Genomic DNA, 23,719 nt, shown 5'->3' with positions numbered 1-23,719 from the left:
TCAGCTTACTGATGTTAGTCAGTAGAGTAAGGACGTCCTGCTCCATATGATGTCATAGTCTAGTCAGCTTACTGATGTTAGTCAGTAGAGTAAGGATGTCCTGCTCCATATGATGTCATAGTCTAGTCAGCTTACTGATGTTAGTCAGTAGAGAAAGGACGTCCTGCTCCATATGATATAATAGTCTAGTCAGCTTACTGATGTTAGTCAGTAGAGTAAGGACGTCCTGCTCCATATGATGTCATAGTCTAGTCAGCTTACTGATGTTAGTCAGTAGAGTAAGGACGTCCTGCTCCATATGATGTCATAGTCTAGTCAGCTTACTGATGTTAGTCAGTAGAGTAAGGATGTCCTGCTCCATATGATGTCATAGTCTAGTCAGCTTACTGATGTTAGTCAGTAGAGTAAGGATGTCCTGCTCCATATGATATGAAAGTCTAGTCAGCTTACTGATGTTAGTCAGTAGAGTAAGGACGTCCTGCTCCATATGATGTCATAGTCTAGTCAGCTTACTGATGTTAGTCAGTAGAGTAAGGACGTCCTGCTCCATATGATGTCATAGTCTAGTCAGCTTACTGATGTTAGTCAGTAGAGCAAAATCTTATTGAAGTGTATAAAAATGTATTCTTATTTTACATGTGACTGGTGGATGCTGCTGGGTGTGAGTGTGGTGCAGGGAATGAAAATGGAAATACAAAACACGTTTTTGAGAACCGGAGGAAACTCCATAAGAGAAACGGAGGAAACTCCCAAGAGAATTGGAGGAAACTCCCAAGAGAATTGGAGGAAACTCCATATCAAGGGGACTTGATTCATTTTATGAATAAGTCCAAAGGCCACGCACTTTACCTCAGTTAAGCCTTTATGGGCGATAGACTATAACACTGCAAATGTTTGGCTTAGTTCATTTCTATGCACTAGCCAGGGCAAAGGACATAAGTGAAGCCCATCTAATGATAATGATGAGTGGAGTGATGGATCTCTAAAAAGGCCACGTATGTAGCTATGGTGAAGGATTAAATTGAAGCCTTAGTGGGGATTAAAACTCCATCTGTAGCTCATTGCTATGAGCAGGGGATGAAAGACTTTGGAGAAGCCCCAATCTGATGATGTTCAATTTATTGAAAGGAGTGGAGTGATGAATCTCTAAGAAGTCCACATATGTAGCTAAAGTTGAGGATTCAATATAAACTTGAGCTGGAGGAAACTCCAACACGGTTGCTGAAGTAAAGGATTCAATTGAAGCCTTAGCGGGGAAGAAACTCCATCTGCAGCTAATTTATGAGCTGAATGGTACGGTTGCTAGAGAGAAAACTGTGGTTGAAGCCTTAGCTGGAAGAATTGTTGCATTTCCATAGTTGTTTTAATTGCACTTGCATTCAGTAGATGTCAAATGGGAAAACCAAGGAGACAGGTGGTTCCAAATGTTGTGAGATTCTCAACTGGTTCTGAGAGATTAGGACCCGGACCTGCAATTGTAACAGTAAGCAGCTGTAACAAAAAAGGATTACTGCAGTATTCGTATGTTTATTAATGCTATCTATTGTCTTTTTTTAATGTAGTTCTGTACCTGTCTAATGTTATGTATTATGTTATTTCATGCAGTTCTGTCCTTCAGTTGTAATTGTCTATTAATGGTATGTATTATGTCATGTTTATTTTTTGTGTTGACCCCAGGAAGAGAAGATCCAGCTTTGGCTATAGCTAATGGGGATCCTAATAAAATACTAAATACTAAAGTTCTTTATCCTTCATCCCATCTGTGTCAGGAGTCACACATGGTTCACATAACACATTTCTTTCTTTTCATATCCTTGACCGTTTAGAGCTACATGCAACGACGGAAATGAGACGTACACTGCTGCACGGAGGCTGAATACTAAAGGGCAGAAGGACAGGGGTAGTTGCTATGCACTCTCTTATATAGAGATGACAGAGAGAGGACAGGAGGGCAGGAGACGAGGCATTACTTGGGTTGCTCACACAGGTACACACACACACACACACGCACAATCACAGGCTCCCTGATTGATGACAACTCACATTCCTACCCTGCTTTGAAACTATTCCTGCTTTTCGAAGAAAACTAAATGTCCCAGCAAGAATTAGCATGTTCCCCATATAAAAAATGTGTTGCCTTTATTTAACTAGGCAAATCAGTTAAGAACAAATTCTTATTTACAACGACGGCCTACCCCGGCCAAACCAGGACGACACTGGACCAATTGTGCGCCGCCCTATGGGACTCCCAATAGAGGCCGGATGTGATACAGCTTGGATTTGAACCAGGGACTGTAGTGATACCTCTTTCACTGAGATGCAGTGCCTTAGACCGCTCACTCGGGAGCCCATAGGGGAAACAGCTACATAACATGTCAAATAAATAAGCCAAACAACTGCACTATCTTTGCTTTCTTGCTGGTAGACCTGAATGTTAGGCCTACAGTCACTTGAAAACACCCTGGCTCAGTAAAATACAAAAAGAGAAGAAAATTGAAATGTTAAGGTATATTTTACCTTCTTCACCACTCTCTTCTTATCGTTTAACCTCCATCTTTACTATCATTCATTACCCCACCTCTTCATTTTACCCTATTTTAGCTCCTCTACCACCCATCTATCCAGCTCTCGGACCACCTGTTTCAGTCTTGTAAAATTGTGTAAAAATGTGTTTAAAAAAATGGTGTGTGTGTGTGAACCATATAAGAAGTGTACGCAAACTGCACCTCTTTCCCTGTAGTGAGATAGCACACTCAGATGGGACACACTGGGTGGTAACCCTCCTCTCTCTTTCTCTCTCCCCCCCCCTTCTCTCTCCTTCCTTCCCAGATGTATCTGCATGATAATACATTTGTTTGGCTTTTGGCTGTAATTTCAAATGACTCTTCCAATCTCCTCTTCATAAACAGCTTGAAAAGAACTCCATCATTTCACCACTCTGTGCTTTTCCAATCTACATCACCCACATCACTCTACTGTACTACACTTGCCCTAATCAAAGTGTGGTGAGGATAGACAGACAAGCAGGGGATTGGAGAGGGAGGTGAAGACAGTGATCGATGGACAGAGAGAGAGTGAAAGAGAGAGCGAGCGAGAGAGAGAGGGAGAGAAGGGAAAGACAGCTCCATTTCTATGAAATAACTGACGCTGCCATATGAATTCTGCTGCACACAGAGCTTGTGAATTTGCCACCCATGTTAAAGATCAATCAATCAATCAGGACGCTTGGCAATGTTTGCGCCCCGCATTTATGAATTGTGTGTACAGTATTCTGTTGAATGAATTCTATGTGTTCTTTGTATTCTCTGAGTGTGTGTGTGTGTGTGTGTGTGTGTGTGTGTGTGTGTGTGTGTGTGTGTGTGTGTGTGTGTGTGTGTGTGTGTGTGTGTGTGTGTACACACGTGCTTGCATGCATGTGTGACTATGCACACACGTGTGTATAGTGTCTATGTTTTAGTGTGAATGTGATCGGTTTTGCTCAAATGCATACAAAGATGTATGTGTGTGCGCGCCGCACCCTCGTGTATGTGTGTTTATGTTTCTATGAGTACGTGGCAGTGAGGATCTCCCTCCACCCCCACCCTACCCCCTCACACTGACCCTGTGAATGTTTGACCCTGCCAGCTGTGTGAGCTCTGGGTTGGATGTGGGGTGTATACACCTCCCCCTCAGTGCTGGGTCCTGTGTATACATCTCATCATAAACACAATGTGGAGCAGAAGCACGGATCACCTACATGTGCTTGACCCTCTGGCCCTCGAGACAACAATGTTATGCTTTGTCCATGTGGATGATTTGGCTTGGAGGAGAAAAGGGCGCAGGGCTGGATGAGGCCAGTCAATGTGTGTGTGTGTGTGTGTGTGTGTGTGTGTGTGTGTGTGTGTGTGTGTGTGTGTGTGTGTGTGTGTGTGTGTGTGTGTGTGTGTGTGTGTGTGTGTGTGTGCGCCTTTGATGTTGACCACAGTTTTTTAAAATATATCTATAAGATCATTTATTTTCCTGTTTCTGAGAGAGGGACACATGCAGCTTTTCTGTGTCCAAACACACAACATCTGCAGTCATACAAATACATCACACATAAAACAACAACACCAGAATTATATTTACCTTTTTGTTCCAGACCAAAACACACTAGTATGTCTTGAACGCATCTCTTTAGATGACTACAACACAACACAAACGTCTGTTCAAAAACCGCCTCAAATACCTGACAGAGAAAAACTAGTATGTCTTGAACGTAACTCTACAAGTCTACAACACAAACGGTTGCCACAAACAGCCTTGAACACCCGATGAAGACACACAGCCTAAACTCAGATCACCTGCGCTTGCAAGACCTCAAAACCCTCATTCCACAGCGATGAGCAAACCTGATGCTTTTAAAACATTCAAACCCCAAACTCAAATCTGTCTTAGAGCAACAATTCTTGTGAAAAACAAGCTGTGATGGAAGGTTGTAAGCCCTGTCTGGTTGTGAGCCGCAACAACAGCAGGCAGCATCTTGATGGAGCAGGGTCAGGGGGAGGCCTAACAGCAGCAGCCAGCTGATTACATGTATTTTACAGGTTTTCTCCTGGCTTTATGTGTACGTATGGGAAAGGGGGGTGAAAGTGTGTGCGTGTGTGTCTATGCACAAAAGTGTCTGAACGACTGAATGGAAACATGCCCAAAACTCCCTGCCCTAACTTCCCTGCCCTAACTTTTCATTGCAATTTGCAACCCCCAAATTGCCATGGGATCCACTGAACTCCATAATTAAGCAAACACCCCAAACCAGGGAAAAGAGAAGGAGTGGTGGAGAGAGAGAGAGAGAGAGAGAGAGAGAGAGAGAGAGAGTATCCGTTCTAGCAAACATGCCTGTTTGAACCGGAAACTGTTCACATAGGGGTTGCCTCCTTGCTGTTTAAAGTGGGGACACGTGTGTGTTTGAAGCACTAACAGTGTTGAAGGCAATGCACCCATGGGGAATCTGATAGCTAGCTAGGGGCCTGATAGTCAACTGCTGCTGCTGTTAGCTGGGACCTCTGCTGTGTTGACACTTGACAGGCTCAGTAAAGAGGCACAATCAGCTCAGCCATCATAGAGGAAGAGAGAGAGAGAGAGAGGACACACTGCCCCCTCTGTTGCCATTTGTAATGTTAACTCCCTAAGGAGGGGAAACAATCGATTACTATGGAAGACAGAGTCAATGGTATTGTTTTAGCCTGAATATTGAACTTGTGAGTATTAACATATAACATCAAGTATTCTTCAGAGACAGAGGAACACAGAGACAGACATACACGCACGCATGCACACACACACACACATTGCAGAGTAGAGTACATGTGCGCGCACACGCACACACAGTACACACACTGAGGGAGCTTCATTATCCCATTCCACAGTGGCATGAGGTGCCAGGCTCAGTGACTGACAGGGCCAATTACAACAGAGAGCCAGGGGTAGCAGGGCAGGGAGCATGTGACTACCCTCAATCATCAGGAACAGTGCCCTCTGCCATCCTCTGCCAATGCCATACTTTCCTATTCAATCGTGGGCACAGGGCACTTCTTAATTAACCTATTGAAGTACACTGTAGTCACTGCAGTATCAACTTACAATCAATTACACTATGATCACATCTCTGGATAGACTTGAGCCAAAGCCCAACTTGAAAGAGTAGGCATTGTGTATATTAGTAAAATCTTTATGGTACTGTAAATCAGGCCTTCATACACTATATATACAAAAGTATGTGGACACCCCTTCAAATTAGTGGATTCGGCTATTTAAGACACACCGTTGCTGACAGGTGTATAGAATCGAGCACACAGCCATGCAATCTCCATAGACAAACATTGGCAGTAGAAGGGCCTTACTGAAGTGACATAGGATGCTACCTTTCCAAGAAGTCAATTAGTCAAATTTCTGCCCTTCTAGAGCTGCCCCGGTCAACTGAAAGTGCTGTTTTTGTGAAGTAGAAACGTCTAGCAGCAACAACGGCTCAGCCGCGAAGTGGTAGGCCACACAGGCTCACAGAACGGGACTGCTGAGTGCTGAAGCGCGTAAAAATTGTCTGTCCTCAGTTGCAACACTCACTACCGAGTTCTAAACTGCCTCTGGAAACAACGTCAGCACAAGAACGGTTTGTCGGAAGCTTCCTAAAATGGGTTTCCATGGCCGAGCAGCCGCACACAAGCCTAAGATCACCAGGTGCAATGCCAAGTGTCGGCTGGAGGGGTGTAAAGCTCGCCACCTTTGGACTCTGGAGCAGTAGAAACGCGTTCTCTGGAGTGATGAATCACGCATCACAATCTAGCAGTCTGACGGACGAATCTGGGTTTTGCGCATGCCAGGAGAACGCTACCTGCCCAAATGCATAGTGCATAGCCTTCCCAGAAGAGTGGGGGGGAAATGAGATGTTCGACGAGTAGGTGTCCACATACTTTTGGTCATGTAGTGTACCACAGGCCCCGCCCCGCAACCGAGGACAGACAATTGTTACGAAATACTCGCTTCAGCACTTGGAGGTCCCATTCTGTGAGCTTGGTTTTGTGCTCAAATGTATACACCTGTCAGCAATTTGGCTGAAATAGCCAAATCCACTAATTTGAAGGGGTGTCCACATACTTTTTTTATATATAGTGTATCTCCAGATGACTCATCCCTATAGGAGAAATTGTTTCTGTCTCACTGTGTTGAAGTAGTTAGCCTGGTCCCAGATTTGTTTGTGTTGCATAGCCAACTCCTATGGTTGTTGTCACACATTATCTACATTAAAATCAAGAACTACAGTATGTGGGACGCTGGGCTGAAGGGAGTTGTAGGTTTTATTAAACACATATTAAACTTAGTTCAGCTCAAAAACGTGATAATTAACTATAATGACCATCAATTTTGCGTAAGGAGGCGGATCAGAGAGGAAGAGGCGAAGACAGCTCTGCAGGCTACTTAGTCAGGCTAGCTAAACATGACGACTAAAGACTGTACAGTATGGTGAGCAAAGAGATAATGTTAGGTCTGGCTGGCAGACTGCTACTGCCTGAGCAGAGATGAGATGATGACTTTAAGAAATTCAAAATAATAAAGCAATCAAATGAAAACTAAGCAATATACACAACTGAAATAATGTATTATTTCATTGTAATTTCCTATTTTTTTTATCGATGTCTACCCAATGTGGGCCTGACAGAGAAAACATATTTTCAATGTTTTGGCAATTGAATGCTCACTATTTTTGACTTTGGAATTTCCATTAATTAAAAAGCTCTATTTCATAATGCATTTAATGTTTAAAAAAATAATCGCAACCAAAATCAAAAACCAAACTCAAAAAGCACTAATCCCTCAGTACTAGCGGTCGCCTGTCCGTGACAAATCGTCAGCAGACATAACCTTTAAAGCTCTATATCAACCACAACTTCTCAGCTGTCTTCCACACAGTACACATGCCCTTTAAATAGAGTATGACATCAGAACTGCATTTCTGTGGGCCGCAGTTGAAAACAAATCGGTCCAAACAATGCCACATCTGGAGCGAGAAGCAGGAGAGAGGGAGAGGGAGGAGAGAAACAGAGGGAAAGACATAAGGGAAAGAGCAGGAATGCAAAGGGAAAGACAGAAGGGAAAGAGCAGGAACGCAGAGGGAAAGACAGAAGGGAAAGTGCAGGAACACAGAGGGAAAGAAATAAGGGAAAGAGCAGGAACGCAGAGGGAAAGACAGAAGGGAAAGAGCAGGAGTGCAGCGGGAAAGACAGAAGGGAAAGAGCAGGAACGCAGCGGGAAAGACAGAAGGGAAAGAGCAGGAATGCAGCGGGAAAGATAGAAGGGAAAGAGCAGGAATGCAGCGGGAAAGAGAGAAGGGAAAGAGCAGGAATGCAGCGGGAAAGACAGAAGGGAAAGAGCAGGAATGCAGAGGGAAAGACAGAAGGGAAAGAGCAGGAGTGCAGCGGGAAAGACAGAAGGGAAAGAGCAGGAATGCAGAGGGAAAGACAGAAGGGAAAGAGCAGGAGTGCAGCGGGAAAGACAGAAGGGAAAGAGCAGGAGTGCAGCGGCAAAGACAGAAGGGAAAGAGCAGGAACGCAGAGGGAAAGACAGAAGGGAAAGAGCAGGAGTGCAGAGGGAAAGACAGAAGGGAAAGAGAAGGAACGCAGCGGGAAAGACAGAAGGGAAAGAGAAGGAGTGCAGAGGGAAAGACAGAAGGGAAAGAGCAGGAATGCAGAGGGAAAGACAGAAGGGAAAGAGAAGGAGTGCAGCGGGAAAGACAGAAGGGAAAGAGCAGGAATGCAGAGGGAAAGACAGAAGGGAAAGAGGAGGAACGCAGAGGGAAAGACAGAAGGGAAAGAGCAGGAGTGCAGCGGGAAAGACAGAAGGGAAAGAGCAGGAACGCAGAGGGAAAGACAGAAGAGAAAGAGCAGGAGTGCAGCGGGAAAGACAGAAGGGAAAGAGCAGGAACGCAGAGGGAAAGACAGAAGGGAGCTCAATATACTGAATTGCATCCCCTTTGGCAAACCCACTTTTTGCCCTCACGTCGGAGCATGGACTCTACAAGGTGTCGAAAGCATTACAGAGGGATGTTGGCCCATGTTGACTCCAATGCTTCCCATAGTTGTGTCAAGTTGTCTGGATGTCCTTTGGGTGGTGGACCATTCTTCATACACACGGCAAACTGTTGAGCGTGAAAAAAACTGCAGATTTGCAGTTCTTGACACAAACCGGTGTGCCTGGCACCTACTACCATACCCCATTCAAAGGCACTTTAGTATTTTTTCTTGCCCATTCACCCTCTGAATGGCACACACACACTCCATGTCTCAATTGTCTCAAGGCTTAAAAATCCTTCTTTAACTTGTGTCCTCCACTTCATCTACACTGATTGGACTGGATTTAACAGGTTCCCCTGGTCAGTCTGTCATGGAAAGTGCAGGTGTTCCTAAAGTTTTGTACACTCAGTGTATACAACAGCCCTCACCTCACTACAACATTACAACATATACAAACTACATACCACTGGAGTACTACAGTAAACTACATACCACTGGAGTACTACAGTAAACTACATACCACTGGAGTACTACAGTAAACTACATACCACTGGAGTACTACAGTAAACTACATACCACTGGAGTACTACAGTAAACTACATACCACTGGAGTACTACAGTAAACTACATACCACTGGAGTACTACAGTAAACTACATACCACTGGAGTACTACAGTAAACTACATACCACTGGAGTACTACAGTAAACTACATACCACTGGAGTACTGCAGTCTGCTTAACACTACCCTCAAGTCACTACAACCATCACGTCATTACTACCCTCACGTCACCACAGCCCTCACGCCACTACAGCCCTCACATCACTACAGCCCTCACGTCACTACAGCCCTCACACCACTACAGCCCTCACGTCACTACAGCCCCCACGTCACTACAGCCCTCACGTCACTATAGCTCTCAAGTCACTACATCCCTCACACCACTACAGCCCTCACGTCACTACAGCCCCCACGTCACTACAGCCCTCACATCACTACAGCCCTCACGTCACTACAGCCCTCACACCACTACAGCCCTCACATCACTACAGCCCCCACGCCACTACAGCCCTCACGTCACTATAGCCCTCAAGTCACTACAGCCCTCACGTCACTATAGCCCTCAAGTCACTACATCCCTCTCGTCACTACAGCCCTCACGTCACTACAGCCCTCACGTCACTACAGCCCTCACATCATTATAGCCCGCAAGTCACTACAGCCCTCTCGCCACTACAGCCCTCTCGTCACTACAGCCCTCACGCCACATATACAACCAACATACTGCTAGACTACATCCCTTACATCACAACACACACCCTCTGCAAGAGTACTACAGTCTTCTCTCAGTCTAAGTATAGTCTACAATCAGTCCTTAAGTCTACAAGTCTTCTATAACCCTCACTTCAAAACCATTCAGCTCACCAGCACAGCCACACAGTGGTATGCCATACACATAGATCACACAGTCCCACACAGACTGAGCTTTATGAGTGATCCACCATCCAGAAGCCCTCCAAAGTCTCCCCCTCTTTCTCCCTCGTGCTCATTCTCCCGTGCGCTCCCTCTCTCTCTCTCTCTCACTCTTTTACTCTCTCTCTCTTCATCCCTCCCCCCTCTCTTTCTGTCTCTCTCTCCACTGGTGCCTGTAGGAGATTTATTTATTTATTTAAACAGGTAGGCTAGTTGAGAACAAGTTCTCATTTACAACTGCGACCTGGCCAAGATTAAGCAAAGCACTGGGGTGCAAAAGAGCAAAAATAAATAAAATAGATAACAGTATGGGGATGAGGTAGTTGGATAGGCTATTTACAGATAGGCTATGTACAGCTGCCGCGATCGATTAGCTGCTCAGAAAGCTGATGTTTAAAGTTAGTGACGGAAATATAAGTCTCCAGCTTCAGTGATTTTTGCAATTCGTTCCAGTCACTGGCAGCAGAGAACTGTAAGGAAAGGCGGCCGAAGGAGGAATTGGCTTTGTGGGTGACCAGTGAAATATACCTGCTGGAGCACGTGCTACGGTTGGGTGCTGCTATGGTGACCAGTGAGCTGAGATAAGGCGGGGCTTTACCTAGCAAAGACTTATAGATGACCTGGAGCCAGTGGGTTTGGAGATGAATATGTAGCGAGGGCCAGCCAACGAGAGCATACAGGTCGCAGTGGTGGGTAGTATATGGGGCTTTGGTGACAAAACGGATGGCACTGTGATAGACTGCATCCAATTTGCTGGGTAGAGTGTTGGAGGCTATTTTGTAAATGACATCGCCAAAGTCGAGGATTAGTAGGAAGGTATGTTTGGCAGCATGAGTGAAGGATGCTTTGTTGCGAAATAGGAAGCTGATTCTATAATTAATTTTGGATTGGAGATGCTTAATGTGAGTCTGGAAGGAGAGTTTACAGTCTAACCAGACACCTATGTATTTGTAGTTCTCCAAATATTCTAAGTCAGAACCGTCCAGAGTAGTGATGCTGGGTGGGAGGGCAGGTGTGGGCAGCGATCGGTTGAAGAGCATGCATTTAGTTTTACTTGCATTTAAGAGCAGTTGGAGGCCACGGAAGGAGAGTTGTATGGCATTGAAGCTCATCTGGAGGTTAGTTAACACAGTGTCCAAAGAAGGGCCAGAAGTATACAGAATGGTGTCGTCTGCGTAGAGGTGGATCAGAGAATCACCAGCAGCAAGAGCGACATCATTGATGTATACAGAAAAAAGAGTCGGCCCGAGGTTTGAACCCTGTGGCACCCCCATAGAGACTGCCAGAGGTCCGGACAACAGGCCCTCCGATTTGACACACTGAACTCTGTCTGAGAAGTAGTTGGTGAACAGGCGGGGCAGTCATTTGAGAAACCAAGGCTGTTGAGTCTGCCGATAAGAATGTGGTGATTGACAGAGTCGAATGCCTTGGCCAGTTCGATGAATACGGCTGCACAGTATTGTCTCTTATCGATGGCGGTTATGATATCGTTTAGGACCTTGAGCGTGGCTGAGGGGCACTCATGACCAGCTCGGAAACCAGATTGCATAGCGGAGAAGGTACGGTGGGATTCGAAATGGTCGGTGATCTGTTTGTTAACTTGGCTTTCGAAGACCTTAGAAAGGCAGGGTAGGATAGATATAGGTCTGTAGCAGTTTGGGTCTAGAGTGTCTCCCCCTTTGAAGAGGGGGATGACCGCGGCAGCTTTCCAATCTTTGGGGATCTCAGACGATACGAAAGAGAGTTTGAACAGGCTAGTAATAGGGGTTGCAACAATTTCGGCGGATAATTGATAGTGGATGAGGTTCTCAGAAGGCCTCTATTTGGCAGTCTTAACTCCTGTTGTCCCTGTCAGAAGTAATCAGAGCTCTGCTGGGCTCTGCACTCTGAGAGTCATGCAAATATGCAGGCCAATTATCTGCCTGCTGGACAGAGCATCCAATAAACACATGATGGGTGATCTAAGGAACTAATCTATCAGTAGAGAGAGAGAGCTGGGGAGAGAGAGAGAGAGCTGGGGAGAGAGAGAAAACCCACACACAAATAAATCACACACACACACACACACACACACACACACACACACACACACACACACACACACACACACACACACACACACACACACACACACACACACACACACACACACACACACACACACGAACACACACGCACACACACGCACACACAGAGAGAGAGACAGTCAGCCCCAGCAGTCTCTCTCTAGCCAGGCCTGTTCTGTTCTGGGGGTGATTTGCAGGGGGAGCTGAGGAGAGGCCCTTCACATGGAAGGTGTGACCTGACAGAGACATACAGTAGGATGGATTTTTTTTAATGCGTCCTGTTTGAGGAGGAGTGGGAAGGAGAGAGGGAGGAGGAGAAAAGCAAGTTGAAATGAAGAACCTGAGGGACTCTACCCCTCTTTCTCACTGTGTTTTGCTTCAAGAGCCTCAGCCTTCAAATCCTATTTATTACACATCATCTACAGACCTGCTGCTGCCTGCTGCTGGACGTAGCTAGTAAAGGATGCGTGTGAGTGATGGCTGATGTGTGTGTGTGTGTGTGTGTGTGTGTGTGTGTGTGTGTGTGTGTGTGTGTGTGTGTGTGTGTGTGTGTGTGTGTGTGTGTGTGTGTGTGTGTGTGTGTGTGTGTGTGTGTGTGTGTGTGTGTGTGTGTGTGTGTGTGTGTGTGCTTGTGTGTGTGTGTGTGTGTACACATGCGTGCATGAGTGCGAATGTGTGCTTTCGCCGCATTTGTGTGTGTGTGTGTGTGTGTGTGCTCAGTCAGACCTGCAGTGTGTGCCCAGCCCAGCTGTGGTTCAGTGTGTGTGTGTGTGTAAGTTGTTCTGTGAGTAGTGATTGTGTTGCTGAGGGACAGTGTTGTGGTGAGCACCAAACACAACAGAGGTGCAGATAATTCACAGAAGATCTCCCATTCTAAGCAGTATCTGGGGCGTAACACCACAGTGAGTCAGAACTGAACACATCCTAATCAAGACCATACCATCCCCAATAAAACTGAGTGCCTAACCTTTACCAGGGCCCATCTATTTTCACATTTATCTAACTGAAGCCAGTTAGAAATAGTTTGGATCCACATCTGTTTGTGCTGTCTTGCCAACTCTTAACAATGACCTCATGAGTTCTTAAGACAGCACAAACAGATCTGCGATCAGGCTAAGTTAGAAATACACATCATTTCACAATATGCCATTCCTGTGACGTAACTATGACATCACCATCGGTCACAAAGGTCAACTATGTGTACGGACACAACTTTCCTTCCTTTTCAAATGGTGGTGTGTGTGTATGTGTGTTTACTCTTGCAGCTTCATGAGAGTGAATCTGCGCTTGTCGTCACTGGTGAGACACAGATACCGTATGTGTGTGCGCATGCGTGCCTGTCTGTCAATCTGTGTGTGTGTCCGCACCAGGCCTACAAGGGTGAAGTGTAATGTTACATTAACTAGCAGAGGGAAAGGCAGTATGGGGGCTTAGGGAGGGCTTAGGGGTCATGGTTTCATGGTTCACAGAGCCCTAACAAACAGAGGTCTCAACCACCCAGAGAGGAAGTCAACAGGAGATGCATTCCTCTGTAAGCCCTGTGGCCCTCGGCAACAACCAACAGCCACAAGCAACAACAGCAGCCACTGGCAACAACAGCAGCCACTGGCAAACATGTGTGTGACAAATGTGCCACCTGCAACCTGTGACAATTTCTCAATCACCACCAAACAAGACTGCACTGCAAACAGAGGCAGGAAAACAATGATGCAAGGGGGAGGGATATAGGGAGAATGGAAGGAGAGAGAAAGACAGAAAGCGAGAGAGAGGTAGAGAAAGAGAGGTAGAGAGACAGGCAGACAGACAGTCAGGCACACAGGCAGGGAGGCATGCACGCTGCCATTGTGGAAGAGAGAGTGCAGTATAGCAGAATAAAGTGCCCTAAAGACCCAGAGGTGGGCTGATTCCAGTACAGACACTCTCAGTGTTGATGAGGATTGCAGTAAAGTGGGTTCAATGCCTGAAAAGACTCCCTATAGGGAAGACTATGACACAGACAGCGAGTTTGGGTGGACTGCAGTAAAGCGTTTTTTACTGTTGCTTTTACTGGTGCCTTGTGGTGTTCTAATGACCAGCCAACAATCCCATGATGGTCTCTCTTCTGTCAGTGTGTGTGTGTGTGTGTGTGTGTGTGTGTGTGTGTGTGTGTGTGTGTGTGTGTGTGTGTGTGTGTGTGTGTGTGTGTGTGTGTGTGTGTGTGTGTGTGTGTGTGTGTGTGTGTGTGTGTGTTTGTGTGTGTGTGTGTGTGTGTGTGTGTGTGTGTGTGTGTGTGTGTGTGTGTGTGTGTGTGTGTGTGAGTGTGTGTCACGTCTTTCTTCTGTTGATTTCTCCCTCTCCTTTTAAATCTATTTACATTATGTATCCCCCTATCTCACTCTATTCTCTCTATCCCTCTGTTTATTTTTTCCCTTTCCCTCTTTCTCCTCTCTTCTTTTCTTGGTCTTTCATAATCCTCTCTCTGTCTTTTTCACTTTCTTTCCCCTTCCCCCTCTCCTCAAGACAGCTCTGGAAAGTCCTTTCTCACAGTTCCCAGTGACACAAGGACCGTCTCCTTTCTGTCCTCCATGGCAGACCAGACCGTAAGCTTATGTTTTTTCAATTAGCACAGGATCCTGTACACTATTCAGGAGAGCATTTGGGAATCCATCCTTCTCATTGCCCGACAGAGGCAGAAAATGAATGGAAAGTCACTTAGGATTTTTCCGGGAGGGATAGGCTCCGGAAAGGCGCATTTCCCCAGAAGTACAAGACAGAGAGCAGAGAAGCAGTAGGGGCAGTAGGAGCAGTAGGGGGAGTCGGGGCAGTAGTAGCAGTAGTAGCAGTAGTAGAAGTAGCAGTAGTAGCAGTAGTAGCAGTAGGAGCAGTAGTAGCAGTAGTAGCAGTAGTAGAAGTAGCAGTAGTAGCAGTAGGAGCAGTAGGAGCAGTAGTAGCAGTAGTAATAGTAGTAGCAGTAGTAGCAGTAGGAGCAGTAGTAGCAGTAGTAGCATTAGGAGCAGTAGTAGCAGTAGTAGCAGTAGTAGCAGTAGTAGAAGTAGCAGTAGTAGCAGTAGTAGCAGTAGGAGCAGTAGTAGCAGTAGTAGTAGTAGTAGCAGTAGGAGCAGTAGGAGCATTAGGAGCAGTAGGAGCAGTAGTAGCAGTAATAGTAGTAGTAGCAGTAGTAGCATTAGGAGCAGTAGGAGCAGTAGTAGCAGTAGTAGCAGTTGGAGCAGTAGGAAGAGTATGAGCAGTAGTAGCAGTAGTAGCAGTAGGAGCAGTAGGAGCAGTAGTAGCAGTAGTAGCAGCAGTAGGAGCAGCAGTAGTAGTAGCAGTAGTAGCAGTAGTAGCAGTAGTAGCAGTAGGAGCAGTAGTAGCAGTAGTAGTAGTAGTAGCAGTAGTATCAGTAGTAGCATTAGGAGCAGTACGAGCAGTAGGGGTAGTAGTAGCAGTAGTAGTAGTAGTAGCAGTAGTAGTAGCAGTAGTAGCAGTAGTAGCAGTAGTAGTAGCAGTAGTAGCATTAGGAGCAGTAGGAGCAGTAGTAGCAGTAGCATTAGGAGCAGAAGTAGCAGTAAAAGCAGTAGTAGCAGTAGTAGCATTAGGAGCATTAGAAGCAGTAATAGCAGTAGTAGCATTAGGAGCAGAAGGAGCAGTAGTAGCAGTAGTAGCAGAAGGAGCATTAGAAGCAGTAGTAGCAGTAGGAACAGTCGTAGCAGTAGTAGCAGAAGGAGCAGCAGTAGTAGTAGTAGTAGTAGTAGTAGTAGTAGTAGTAGTAGTAAGAGCAGTAGGAAGAGTATGAGCAGTAGGAGCAGTAATAGCAGTAGTAGCAGTAGTAGCAGAAGGAGCATTAGAAGCAGTAGTAGCAGTAGTAGTAGCAGTAGCAGTAGTGGGCAATAGTAGCAGTAGTAGCATTAGGAGCAGTAGGAGCAGTAGTAGCAGTAGCATTAGGAGCAGTAGGAGCAGAAGTAGCAGTAGGAGCATTAGGACCAGTAGGAGCAGTAGTAGCAGTAATAGTAGTAGTAGCAGTAGTAGCATTAGGAGCAGTAGGAGCAGTAGTAGCAGTAGTAGCAGTTGGAGCAGTAGGAAGAGTATGAGCAGTAGTAGCAGTAGTAGCAGTAGGAGCAGTAGGAGCAGTAGTAGCAGTAGTAGCAGCAGTAGGAGCAGCAGTAGTAGTAGCAGTAGTAGCAGTAGTAGCAGTAGTAGCAGTAGGAGCAGTAGTAGCAGTAGTAGTAGTAGTAGCAGTAGTATCAGTAGTAGCATTAGGAGCAGTACGAGCAGTAGGGGTAGTAGTAGCAGTAGTAGTAGTAGTAGCAGTAGTAGTAGCAGTAGTAGCAGTAGTAGCAGTAGTAGTAGCAGTAGTAGCATTAGGAGCAGTAGGAGCAGTAGTAGCAGTAGCATTAGGAGCAGAAGTAGCAGTAAAAGCAGTAGTAGCAGTAGTAGCATTAGGAGCATTAGAAGCAGTAATAGCAGTAGTAGCATTAGGAGCAGAAGGAGCAGTAGTAGCAGTAGTAGCAGAAGGAGCATTAGAAGCAGTAGTAGCAGTAGGAACAGTCGTAGCAGTAGTAGCAGAAGGAGCAGCAGTAGTAGTAGTAGTAGTAGTAGTAGTAGTAGTAGTAGTAGTAGTAGTAGTAAGAGCAGTAGGAAGAGTATGAGCAGTAGGAGCAGTAATAGCAGTAGTAGCAGTAGTAGCAGAAGGAGCATTAGAAGCAGTAGTAGCAGTAGTAGTAGCAGTAGCAGTAGTGGGCAATAGTAGCAGTAGTAGCATTAGGAGCAGTAGGAGCAGTAGTAGCAGTAGCATTAGGAGCAGTAGGAGCAGAAGTAGCAGTAGGAGCATTAGGACCAGTAGGAGCAGTAGTAGCAGTAATAGTAGTAGTAGCAGTAGTAGCATTAGGAGCAGTAGGAGCAGTAGTAGCAGTAGTAGCAGTAGGAGCAGTAGGAAGAGTATGAGCAGTAGGAGCAGTAATAGCAGTAGTAGTAGCAGTAGCAGTAGTAGCAATTGTAGCAGTAGTAGCAATAGTAGCAGTAGTAGCAGTAGCCGCAGTAGGAGCAGAAGGAGCAGTAGTAGCAGTAGTAGTAGTAGCAGTAGTATCAGTAGTAGCATTAGGAGCAGTAGGAGCAGTAGGAGCAGTAGTAGCAGTAGTAGTAGTAGTAGCAGTAGTAGCAGTAGGAGCAGTAGGAGCAGTAGTAGCAGTAGTAGTAGCAGTAGCAGTAGTGGGCAATAGTAGCAGTAGTAGCATTAGGAGCAGTAGTAGCAGTAGTAGCAGTAGCATTAGGAGCAGTAGGAGCAGAAGTAGCAGTAAAAGCAGTAGTAGCAGTAGTAGCATTAGGAGCATTAGAAGCAGTAGTAGCAGTAGTAGCATTAGGAGCAGAAGGAGCAGTAGTAGCAGTAGTAGCAGAAGGAGCATTAGAAGCAGTAGTAGCAGTAGGAACAGTCGTAGCAGTAGTAGCAGAAGGAGCAGCAGTAGTAGTAGTAGTAGTAGTAGTAGTAGTAGTAGTAGTAGTAGTAGTAGTAGCAGTAGGAGCAGTAGTAGCAGTAGTAGAAGTAGTAGCAGTAGTAGCAGTAGTAGCATTAGGAGCATTAGAAGCAGTAGGAGCAGTCGTAGCAGTAGTAGCAGTAGGAGCAGTAGTAGTAGTAGTAGTAGTAGTTGTAGCAGTAGTAGTAGTAGGAGCAGTAGGAGCAGTAGGGGCAGTAGTAGTAGCAGTTGGAGCAGTCATAGCATTAGGAGCAGTAGTAGTAGTAGGAGCAGGAGTAGCAGTAGTAGCATTAAGACCAGAAGGAGCAGTAGAAGCAGTAATAGCAGTAGTAGCATTAGTAGCAGAAGGAGCAGTAGTAGTAGTAGGAGCAGGAGTAGCAGTAGTAGCATTAAGACCAGAAGGAGCAGTAGAAGCAGTAATAGCAGTAGTAGCAGTAGTAGCAGTAGGAGCAGAGCAGAATGAGCAGTAGTAGCAGTAGAAGCATTAGAAGTAGTAGTAGCAGTAGTAGTAGTAGCAGTAGTAGCAGTAGTAGCAGTAGGAGCAGTAGTAGCAGTGGTAGCAGAAGAGCAGTAGTAGCAGGAGTAGCAGTAGTAGCAGTAGAAGAAGTAGTAGCAGTAGGAGAAGTAGTAGCAGTAGTAGCATTAGTAGCAGTAGTAGCAGTAGTAGCATTAGGAGCAGAAGGAGCAGTAGTAGCATTAGGAGCAGTTGTAGCAGTAGCAGCAGAAGGAGCAGTAGTAGCAGTATGAACAGTAGTAGTAGTACCAGTAGTAGCATTAGGAGCAGAAGGAGCATTAGAAGCAGTAGTAGCATTAGGAGCAGTAGTAGCAGTAGTAGCAGGAGTAGCAGTAGTAGCAGTAGATGAAGTAGTAGCAGCAGGAGAAGTAGTAGCAGTAGTAGCATTAGTAGCAGTAGTAGCAGTAGTAGCATTAGGAGCAGAAGGAGCAGTAGTAGCATTAGGAGCAGTTGTAGCAGTAGCAGCAGAAGGAGCAGTAGTAGCAGTATGAACAGTAGTAGTAGTACCAGTAGTAGCATTAGGAGCAGAAGGAGCATTAGAAGCAGTAGTAGCATTAGGAGCAGTAGTAGCAGTAGTAGCAGTAGTAGCAGTAGGAGCAGAAGGAGCAGTAGTAGCAGTAGTAGTAGTATTAGCAGTTGGAGCAGAAGGAGCAGTAGAAGCAGTAGTAGCAGTAGTAGCAGTAGTAGCATTAGGAGCAGAAGGAGCAGTAGTAGCAGTAGTAGCAGTAGTAGTAGTAGGAGCAGTAGTAGCAGTAGTACCAGCAGGAGCAGTAGTAGTAGTAGTAGTAGTAACAGCAGGAGCAGTAGTAGCAGTAGTAGCAGAAAGAGTAGTAGTAGCAGTAGTAGCAGTAGTAGCATTAGGAGCATTTGAAGCAGTAGTAGCAGTAGGAGCAGTAGTAGCAGTAGTAGCAGTAGTAGCAGTAGAAGCAGTAGTAGTAGTAGTAGCAGTAGCAGTAGTAGCATTAGGAGCAGAAGGAGCAGTAGTAGCAGTAGTAGCATTAGGAGCAGAAGGAGCAGTAGTAGCAGTAGTAGCAGTAGTAGCAGTAGTAGCAGTAGGAGAAGTAGTAGCAGTAGGTGCAGAAGGAGCAGTAGAAGCAGTAGGAACAGTAGTGGTAGTAGCAGTAGTAGCATTAGGAGCAGAAGGACCATTAGAAGCAGTAGTAGCAGTAGGAATAGTAGCAGTAGTAGCAGTAAGAGCATTAGGAGCAGTAGTAGCAGTAGTAGCAGTAGTAGCAGTAGTAGCAGTAGAAGCAGTAGTAGAATTAGGAGCAGTAGTAGCATTAGGAGCAGAATGAGCAGTAGTAGCAGTAGTAGCAGTAGTAGCAATAGCAATAGGATCAGTAGGACCAGTAGGAGCAGTAGAAGCAGTAGGATCAGACCAGACCAGATGATTGAAAGGAGAATAAAATAAGAGGCATATGAGAATAGGGAGGCATCGCAAATGGCACCCTACTTTTACCCAAAGCACATAGGGCACTAAATAAGAAATAGGGTGCCTTTTGGGAAACACATAAGAGTCTGTGATGATAAGGGGTGAAGGCTTCATTGCAGGGTCTCAGGGTGCACTGGAACTCAGAGAAATGAGGGATGGCGGGCCTAGAAGAGGGGGAGGTGAACGAGTGCAGATGGACGGATTTCCCTGGGAATGTGGATGAAAGCAGGCGGGGTGAAGTGGCGGACCGGGGCCAGATCTGATGGTGCCGGCGGGGAGAGGGACAAATCTAGTAGGCCTCACATCAAAGCTGCTGTCACTGGACTGCAGATGAGGAGCGCATGCAGGCTGTCTCATGTCCTGTCCCACTCCACTCTGTCTCTCTCTCAGTCTCTCTCTCTCTCTCCGTCTTATTTACAGAGATGAGCTCCAAACAGCCCAGAGTATCGGCCTGCCCCACAGCAGAGCAACCAGCAGAGAAAATTAACACACTGACACCTTTCACCTTTCACTCTCTTTCACCTTTCACTGCCTCTTTCACCTTTCACTGTCTCTTTCACCTTTTACTATCTCTTTCACCTTTCACTGCCTCTTTCACCTTTCACTGTCTCGTTTACCTTTCACTGTCTCTTTCACCTTTCACTGCCTCTTTCACCTTTTACTGCCTCGTTCACCTGTCAATGTCTCGTTCACCTTTCACTGCCTCTTTCACCTTTTACTGCTTTGTTCACCTGTCACTGTCTCATTCCCCTTTCACTGTCTCTTTCCCCTTTCACTGCCTCTTTCACCTTTCACTGCCTCTTTCACCTTTCACTGCCTCTTTCAGCTTTCACCTTTCACTGCCTCTTTCACCTTTTACTGCTTCTTTCACCTGTCACTGTCTCGTTCACCTTTCACTGTCTCTTTCACCTTTTACTGTCTCTTTCACCTTTCACTGTCTCTTTCACCTTTCACTGTCTCTTTCACCTTTCACTGTCTCTTTCACCTTTCACTGCCTCTTTCACCTTTCACCGTCTCTTTCACCTTTCACCGTCTCTTTCACCTTTCAATGTCTCTTTCACCTTTCACTGTCTCTTTCACCTTTTACTGTCTCTTTCACCTTTCACTGTCTCTTTCACCTTTCACTGTCTCTTTCACCTTTTACTGTCTCTTTCACCTTTCACTGTCTCTTTCACCTTTCACTGCCTCTTTCACCTTTCACTGTCTCTTTCACCTTTCACTGCCTCTTTCACCTTTCACTGTCTCTTTCACCTTTCACTGTCTCTTTCACCTTTCACTGTCTCTTTCACCTTTCACTGTCTCTTTCACCTTTCACTGCCTCTTTCACCTTTCACTGTCTCTTTCACCTTTCACTATCTCTTTCACCTTTCACTATCTCTTTCACATACACATACACACAGTCTCTCTCTCTCTTCCTCTTACTCACACATACGGGAGAGGGCCTGACCCGGCCCATCCCAGATTAGTCCAGCTCAGCTAAACACAGCAAAGCACAGTTTAGACTAGTCCAGGTCAGACGTTTACAGTAGGTCAGAAGACATAAGACGCATAGTAAAGTCCAGCCAAGATAACACACCAGTTAATCAAACCTGAAAAAAGTCCAACCTAGCCCAGTCCACCCCAGTCCAGTCTAGTCCAGCCCAGTCCAGCCCAGTCTAGTCCAGCCTAGTAGCCCAGCCCAACTCAGCCTAGCACTTAGATTAGTTACCCCATCTGACACACTTTACTGACCTTTACTGAACACCTTAGACATTCATCACTCTTAAAATAAACCTTTAACAGGAATGACCCAACTTGCATTCACACATAAACACTTGTGTAAACACACACACACACACACACACACACACACACACACACACACACACACACACACACACACACACACACACACACACACACACACACACACACACACACACACACACACACACACACACACACACACTGCAAAGTGTTATGGAAATGGAAAAAGAAGAAGAGTACATAATGGAAAAATATCTGAGAGTGTGTGTGTATGTGTGTGTGTGTGTGTGTGTGTGTGTGTGTGTGTGTGTGTGTGTGTGTGTGTGTGTGTGTGTGTGTGTGTGTGTGTGTGTGTGTGTGTGTGTGTGTGTGTGTGTGTGTGTGTGTGTGTGTGTGTGTGTGTGTGTGTGTGTGTGCGCATGTGTGTATGCATGTGTGAACTTGTGAGTTTGAGGTGGGAGGACGGATGAAGAGGGTTGCCCTCCACACCCCCCCACCCACACCTAGACAGACAGACATCCAGACAGACAGACATATACTGTAGACCCCACTGGTACAGACCAGACACGCACACTAACATATCCACAGCAGCAGTAGTAGTCTAAACTCTTACCTCAGGAGCAGGACAGTACAGCCAATGCTGGGGAAAGCCTCATATCTGTAGTAGTAGTAGTTTCTCTCTTTCTTTTTCTCTGTCTTCCTCAGCGGAGCGCAGGCAGACACAGTCACGCAGGCGGCAGCGCAGAGCGTAGTGGAGCACACAGCGGAGTGGAGCACACAGCGGAGTGGAGCACACAGCGGAGTGGAGCAGCACTCAGCACACGTTAGAGACAGAGAGAGCACTGGAGCAGTGCAGCCCCCGGGCCCGTCCACACAGACTGCCTTCTGAGGATGAAAAGAGAAGTCTTCATTACCAGCTGCAGACCACGCCTCCTCCCTCCCTCCCTCCTTCCATTACCCTCCTCCCTCCGTCTCCTCCACACTCCCCGCCAGTAGCACACTCCAGGGCCTGTCCCAGCCAAGAGAAGGGGATCACACTGCCAAAGAAAACCTGTCGTCCCACTCTTCTGCCAGAGCAGTGCAGTGCAGAGAGAAGGCGATTGGGAGGGAGAGAGAGAAGTGCAAGACAGAAATTGCGAGAGAGAGAAAGTGTGTGAGAGAGAAAGGTAAAGAGAGGGAAAAAGGCTACCGAAAAGGAGAAAGAGGGTGGAAGATTAGAAACAAGGAGAAAGAGAGTAAGATGGGGTAGAAAGTAAGAATGATTGAGAGGATGAAGGGCAAAAAGGAGGAAGGAGAAGTAAGGAGAGATAGAGAGAGAAGGGAATAGAAGAGGGAAGATGGGTGAGAAGGGTGGATAGAGGAGAGGGAGTAGGAGAAAAAGAGAAACGAGAGAGAAAGGGAGGGAGGAGGAAGACTGCTATGACAATATTGGAGAAAAATAGACAGGGGGAAGAAGAAAAGTAAAGAGGAAGAAAGGAGAAAATGCTTTTAATCAGGGGGCTGTTGGAGGTTCTAATTAGGGTTTGCTGTAGGAAACATCAGATCAAACAGACTGCTTGGCTCTCTCTAGAACCAGAGGAATGACTGTGTGTGTCACCAACTCCTCTCTCACTCTTCTTTCATTCTTTAATTTAAAAAAACGAAAATGAGGACGACACTTTACATCTCTCAGCCTTCGGCCCGCCGTTCTGCCTTTTTGTCTACTCTCCTTTCCCTTCCCTTCCTCCTCCGCTCCTCTTCTTTTTCTTCTCGTGCCAAAGTGAATGCTCTCCCCATCAGACGGGAAAATGGGCCTTAAAGGACTGGCTGTTTACTGTCTGTAATTATGAGAAGGGATGGGCACACTGACTGCACTCAACGCAACCAGGCAGCCAAGCAGGCAAAGCAGTTGGGTAGCCCTGCCCCCAACGCCACCACACTCAACCCAACCAGGCAACCAAGCAGGCAAAGCAGTTGGGTAGCCCTGCCCCCAACGCCACCACACTCAACCCAACCAGGCAGCCAGACAGGCAAGGCAGTTAGGTAGCCCTGCCCCCAACGCCACCACACTCAACCCAACCAGGCAGCCAAGCAGGCAAAGCAGTTGGGTAGCCCTGCCCCCAACGCCACCACACTCAACCCAACCAGGCAGCCAAGGAGGCAAAGCAGTTGGGTAGCCCTGCCCCCAACGCCACCACACTCAACCCAACCAGGCAGCCAGACAGGCAAGGCAGTTAGGTAGCCCTGCCCCCAACGCCACCACACTCAACCCAACCAGGCAGCCAAGCAGGCAAGGCAGTTGGGTAGCCCTGCCCCCAACGCCACCACACTCAACCCAACCAGGCAGCCAGACAGGCAAGGCAGTTAGGTAGCCCTGCCCCCAACGCCACCACACTCAACCCAACCAGGCAGCCAGACAGGCAAGGCAGTTGGGTAGCCCTGCCCCCAATGCCACCACACTCAACCCAACCAGGCAGCCAGACAGGCAAGGCAGTTAGGTAGCCCTGCCCCCAATGCCACCACACTCAACCCAACCA

The 23,719-nt window shown here is 46.6% G+C and overlaps 1 protein-coding gene across 1 annotated transcript in view; it reads right to left on the bottom strand.

The window, feature by feature from the left end:
* Positions 1–23,719, bottom strand: part of LOC129862325 (uncharacterized) — a 577,333-nt gene that overhangs the window by 82,552 nt on the left and 471,062 nt on the right. The window contains exon 5 of the mRNA XM_055933839.1: positions 21,817–22,088. The gene's annotated coding sequence lies outside the window, so the exon portion shown is untranslated. The remainder of the gene's footprint in view (positions 1–21,816; positions 22,089–23,719) is intronic.

Source organism: Salvelinus fontinalis, chromosome 9, assembly GCF_029448725.1.
Source record: "Salvelinus fontinalis isolate EN_2023a chromosome 9, ASM2944872v1, whole genome shotgun sequence".
Taxonomy (NCBI): domain Eukaryota; kingdom Metazoa; phylum Chordata; class Actinopteri; order Salmoniformes; family Salmonidae; genus Salvelinus; species Salvelinus fontinalis.
The sequence above is the reverse complement of the archived record's forward strand: the minus strand, read 5'-3'. Positions and strand labels throughout refer to the sequence as shown.